The 5,599-nt window shown below is 41.3% G+C and overlaps 1 non-coding gene across 1 annotated transcript; it reads left to right on the top strand.

Moving 5' to 3' along the window:
- The first annotated feature begins 1,299 nt into the window (after positions 1 to 1,299).
- On the top strand, positions 1,300 to 1,403 carry LOC128744858 (U6 spliceosomal RNA). Its single transcript, XR_008412475.1, has one exon. It is a non-coding gene; the product is annotated as a U6 spliceosomal RNA (small nuclear RNA).
- The last annotated feature ends 4,196 nt before the right edge of the window (positions 1,404 to 5,599 follow it).

Genomic DNA, 5,599 nt, shown 5'->3' with positions numbered 1-5,599 from the left:
GTTTTGCTTACCAGACCTGTTCGATGATAGGGTACCAAACCAGGAAATGGTGTGAATCACTGCTAGCAACTTTTGGACGGGCGGTAAGCGCTGGCTGGCTGGTGCTGCTCGGCGACTAAGTGGAACCTTCACTGTTACGTTGGGGAGGTTCCTGCCGCTACTTCATCCTAGTTCGCGATCACATCACAGCGAGACCCGATCTGTTATGAAGGCGTAGTACGGAGCTGGCAGTGGCAGCGAAAAAAGGATGTGTCTACGTCAACGAACAGGAAATCAACGAAACACTACGCGCTCGTAACTAGGTTGTGGATGCCTGCTGGAGGGGGTAGATTTTCAGGAGAAGTTGAAATTATTTTATCCCAAGTTTTCTTCATTTACAGCGAAATTCAATTACTTCATGGCACAAAGCTCTGGAGAAACAGCCAGTTCTGGCGTACCCGAAGAAGAGTGGTCTGTTTTTTGCGCTAACGAAATGACTTTTATGAAATATGATGATGAGTTTGTATCGCATTTTGCTTTCCCATTTTGTTGGTACTGAGCACTCAAGTCCTGTGGAATTTTTTGTGACTTTGCTAGCAGAACAGCTCCTTCGGTTGGCAGCAGTGTAAGAGTTGTAGTGTGCATTTGGCGAGAAGAAATAGTGGTGCACCCATCGCTCGCCGACGGCAGCAGCGTTGTCGTCGTCGTCGTCGTCGTCGTCGTCCTCGGTGCCGGCATGCTTTCTGTTGGGGCTATACCGTGGCTGACCTCCACTTGAAGGGGATTCATCACGGTTGTGTAGAGAGCCGAGAAGCGTCGTGTTCGTAAGTAGCAAAAACTTACGTTTTTCACATAAAACAAACAGAAATTTTAAACTAATTTGTTTGCTGTTTGTTACAGTGGCAGTGATATACGACGGTGTGGAGATAAATTACGACCAGCACCAATTAGGTAGTGTACCAATCTGCTTAGTGTAGGGGGAATTTTTTATTTTACTGATCATTTTGCTAGCAGAATGTAATTGCAATTACAAACTGAGCACTGGCCCATTGTGTGATATGTGACTATTTTTTGATCATGGTTTATATTATACTAGCTGACCCGACAATCTTCGTATTGCCACAAATTAACCTGTGTTGTACATAAATCATGAATCTCGGATGATCTTTGTCACAATCTCGAGTTTTGCAAGCCCCCCAGTGGGCGGCGCTTCCGACGGCGGGTCACCGGCAACACTCGCGACCGTCTCGTCCTGAATGATCTAGTGTTACTATAGATAGTTTTTGTGGTCTTGTATTGCTATATGTCATCCTTGCGCAGGTCATCCTAGCTTCGGCTGGACATATACTAAAATTGGAACGATACAGAGAAGATTAGCATGGTCTTGTATTGACTAATGTTTTATGGAAGAGTCTCGAATTTCTCGAGTTCGATTAGTTTTTGAGTTTCGCAAAAATTTCGGTTTTATTTGTATGAGAGTCCATATCCCCCTACCACAGGGATGAGAGGTCTCTAACTATCGTAAAATAAATTCAAGACTCCAAAATCTCCCACATGCCAAATTTGGTTCCATTTGCGTGATTAGTTCTCGAGATAAGAGGAAATTTGCATTTCATTTGTATGGAAGCCCACCCTCTTAAAGGGGAGATGGGCCATAACTCGCTTTCTAAAGAAGAGAGGGGTCTCAATTCACCATAGAAAAAAATCTTGCGTCCAACACCACTTACATGTCAAATTTGGTTTCATTTGCTTGATTAGTTCTCGAGTTATGAGGAAATTTGTATTTCATTTGAATGAGAGCCCCCCTCTTAAAAAGGTAAGGGGTCCTAATTCATCAAAGAAAAAATGGTTGCCTCCAAAAACACCCACATGCCAAATATGGTTCCATTTGCTTGATTAGTTCTCGAATTATGAGGAAATTTGTATTTCATTTGTGTAGAAGCACCCCCTCTTAAAGTTGAGAGGGGTCCTAATTCATCATAGAAAATATTTTTGCCTCCAGAAACCTCCACATGCCAAATTTGGTTCTATTTGCGTGATTAGTTCTCGAGTTATGAGGAAATTTGAATTTCATTTGTATAGGACCCCCCCTCCTAAAGTGGGTAGGGGTCCCAATTCATCATAGAAAAAATTTTTGTCTCCAAACACACCCACGTGCCAAATTTGGTTCCATTTGCTTGATTAGTTCTCGAGTTATGAGGAAATTTGTATTTCGTTTGTATAGGAGCCCCCCCTCTTAAAGTTGGGAGAGGTCCTAATTCACCATAGAAAATATTTTTGCCCTCGAAAACTTTCACATGCCAAATTTGGTTTCATTTGCTTGATTAGCTCTCGAGTTATGAGGAAATTTGTATTTCATTTGTATAGGAGCCCCCCCACCTAAAGTGAGGAGCCCCCCCACCTAAAGTGAGGAGGGGTCCCAGTTCATCATAGAAAAAATTATTGTCTCCAAAAACACCCACGTGTCAAATTTGGTTCCATTTGCTTGATTAGTTCTCGAGTTATGAGGAAATTTGTATTTCGTTTGTATAGGAGCCCCCCCCCCCCTCTTAAAGTGGGGAGGGGTCCTTATTCACCATAGAAAAAAAATTTGTCTCCAAAAACACCCATATGCCAAATTTGGTTCCATTTGCTTAATTACTTCTCGAGTTATGAGGAAAATTGTGTTTCTTTGGTACAGGAGCCCCCCCTATTAAAGTGGGGAGGGGTCCTAATTTACTATAGAAAATATTCTTGACCTCGAAAACCTTCACATACCAAATTTGGTTCCATTTGCTTGATTAGTTCTCGAGTTATGAAGAAATTTGTATGGAAGCCCCCCCTTTTAAAGAGGAGAGGAGTTATAATTTCCCTTATAAAGAGGGGAGGGGTCTCAATTTACCATAGAATAAATTCTTGTCACCGAAAACACCCACATGCCAAATTTTGTTCTATTTGCTTGATTAGTTGTCGAGTTATGCAGAAATTTGTGTTTCATTTGTATGGGAGCCCCCCCTCTTAGTGGGGGGAGGGGTTTCTAACCATCACTAAAACCTTTCCTGGCCCCAAAAAACCTCTACATGCATATTTTCATGCCGATTGGTTCAGTAGTTTTCGATTCTATAAGGAACATACGGACAGACAGACAGACAGACAGACAGACAGAAATCCTTCTTTATAGGTATAGATTTATTCTATTTTATATCGTTTCGCCTAGTATATGTTCAGTCGAAACTAGGATATTCCATTTATATAAAATAAAATATACTGTTATTAAATAAATCGCAGTTCCAACACTCAAAAGACTCTTTACTAGCCATCATGTACTTCGTTTTCCAATCTTTGGAAGCTTCCATGGTAAGATACATAAAATGCCTCTTGCGCAGATCTACGGTTAACACCGAAAAAAAAACCACACCGATAATGGTAAATCACTAAACTTGTCGGAGCAACCTGCGGCAAAAGACTGTCTGTTTCTATCGCACTGACCGAGTAGATAGCAGTCTGTCTTCTTGGTGGCAGAAACAAAGGGCAATCACTTCGACCGATTTCGACTCATTCTGCAACATCTCTGGCGTACCACAGGGGAGCAACCCAGGACCACTGATCTTTTCTCTTTTTATAAATGAACTATCAGCACTCCTGCCACCTGACTGTCGGTTTTTTTATACTGACGATGTAAAAATCTTTAAGGTAATCAAAATGGATTCCGACTGCATTGAACTGCAACACCTGTTGGAAAAATTTGAAGACTGGTGCTCGAGTAATATGCTTTCCGTTAGCATCTCAAAGTGGTTCACCATTTCCTTTCACCGTAAAAACAAACAAACCTATAGCTTTTAGCTACAACATGTCAGAACATGTGTTACTACGCGTCTATCATATTCGTGATCTTGATGACGTCCCGAATAGTGCACTAACTTTCCATACACACTATAACGACATTATCGTCAGAGCCAATAAGCAACTTGAATTTATTTTCAAAATCGTTACGAAGCTCCGCCTTGTACTGTTTTCGATCATTGTACTATTCCATTCACTTGTAACGTCTATTTTGGAGTTCGGATCTGTGATCTTGTGTCATCAACAAATTTGGATCACCAGAATCGAAGTAGGGAGAACTTTTTATACTTTATGCGATATGCTTTGTGCAGTCTTCTATGGCGTGATCCCAAAAACCTACCGCTGCCGTATGAGGAACGTTTCCGCTTGTCTAATTTGGAGACTTAGGAAAGAAGACGAGCGAAGGTTCAAACCGTGTTCCTGGCTAGAATGATTTTTAGGAGATATTGACTGCCCCGCCATTTTGAGTGAACTGCACACGTATGCTCCCGTATTACACCTCAGAAGTAGGAATTTCCTATACTTGGAAGGACAAAATGCAAACTATGGACTATACGACCTTATCCGACTTATGCCAATGCGGTTCAACGAAGTTTACGATTGGTTCGACTTTAACTTGACGACTAATTACAGCTAATAATTTAATGATAATTGCGTTGAATTTTTTTACAAATAAATAAATAAGTCATACAAAAAATAACCGTCGTCACCTAGGCAAGTGTGAGTTACGCGTGTAGAATGATAGATATGGGAGAATAAGTATTAAATTTGATATTATATTACCTAATATAACGGTGCGACGAGAGTTTAGATTAATAAACCATTCGACCGGCAACCAAAAGAACGTGGGTTGGAGTCCAACCTGCTCTTGAACTGCCATAAAATACATATTTTGCTTTACTAAATCGTACGCTGCCTTGAAGTTTATGAACAGATGTTGAATCTATAGTTTGAATTCATTAGAATTTATGAAAGATCTTTCGCAAGACGAACGTTTAGTTCGTTGTGAAGAGTTCCTCTCGAAATCCGCACCGGTATTTGCCAACAAAATGCAATGCATCAAGGCTGTAAGCCTGACAACTGGATTTCCAACGAGGAACTCCATCGTCGATGCCATCAACGGCCGATAGAAACAGAAATTCTAGAACGTAGGTGGAAGGGTATGGGACGTACCCTGAGACGTCCCTGATGGACGTTAGGCATAATTTACAAAACTTCGCTATGCTATGAATACGCACTTGAATCAATCATCGCTTCTTCACAATACAATGTGAAGCGGGACCGCCCATTTAACATAAATTCATTTTGCTTAATGCGGTTTAGCATAACGTCATTTGCCATCAAACTTACTTACTTATGTATCCATGTCCACCGATCCGGCAGAGCGAAAAGATGTAATCAGAGAACTCCACTGCTGACGGTTTTCCGCCATGCCTTTAAACTGTCGCCAGAACAGGTTCTCGTCAGCAGGCCGGATGTCGTTGCCATAAAACATTGGCATAAACATAAATGGCCATGTGAAAGAAAAATGGCAATACGACCTTTTGGCATAATTCTGTAAAAATATTTTGTGACTTTCCATAGACGATGCAGGGCGAGACGGACTTGAGCCGCCAGTGTCGCCACTGACCGGGCTGATACCGAATGGCCGAATAACAAATAACCGAAATACAAATGGCCGGACTTTAACAACTCACAAAAGGCCGAAACTGTATTTGGCTGAATCACGAAAGGCCAAATCATAGCTAAATCTTACCAAAAATTGTTTACTCGAATAACGAAACGATGAAATACGATA

Source organism: Sabethes cyaneus, chromosome 3, assembly GCF_943734655.1.
Source record: "Sabethes cyaneus chromosome 3, idSabCyanKW18_F2, whole genome shotgun sequence".
Taxonomy (NCBI): domain Eukaryota; kingdom Metazoa; phylum Arthropoda; class Insecta; order Diptera; family Culicidae; genus Sabethes; species Sabethes cyaneus.
This window is presented reverse-complemented; position numbering and strand designations above follow the sequence as displayed.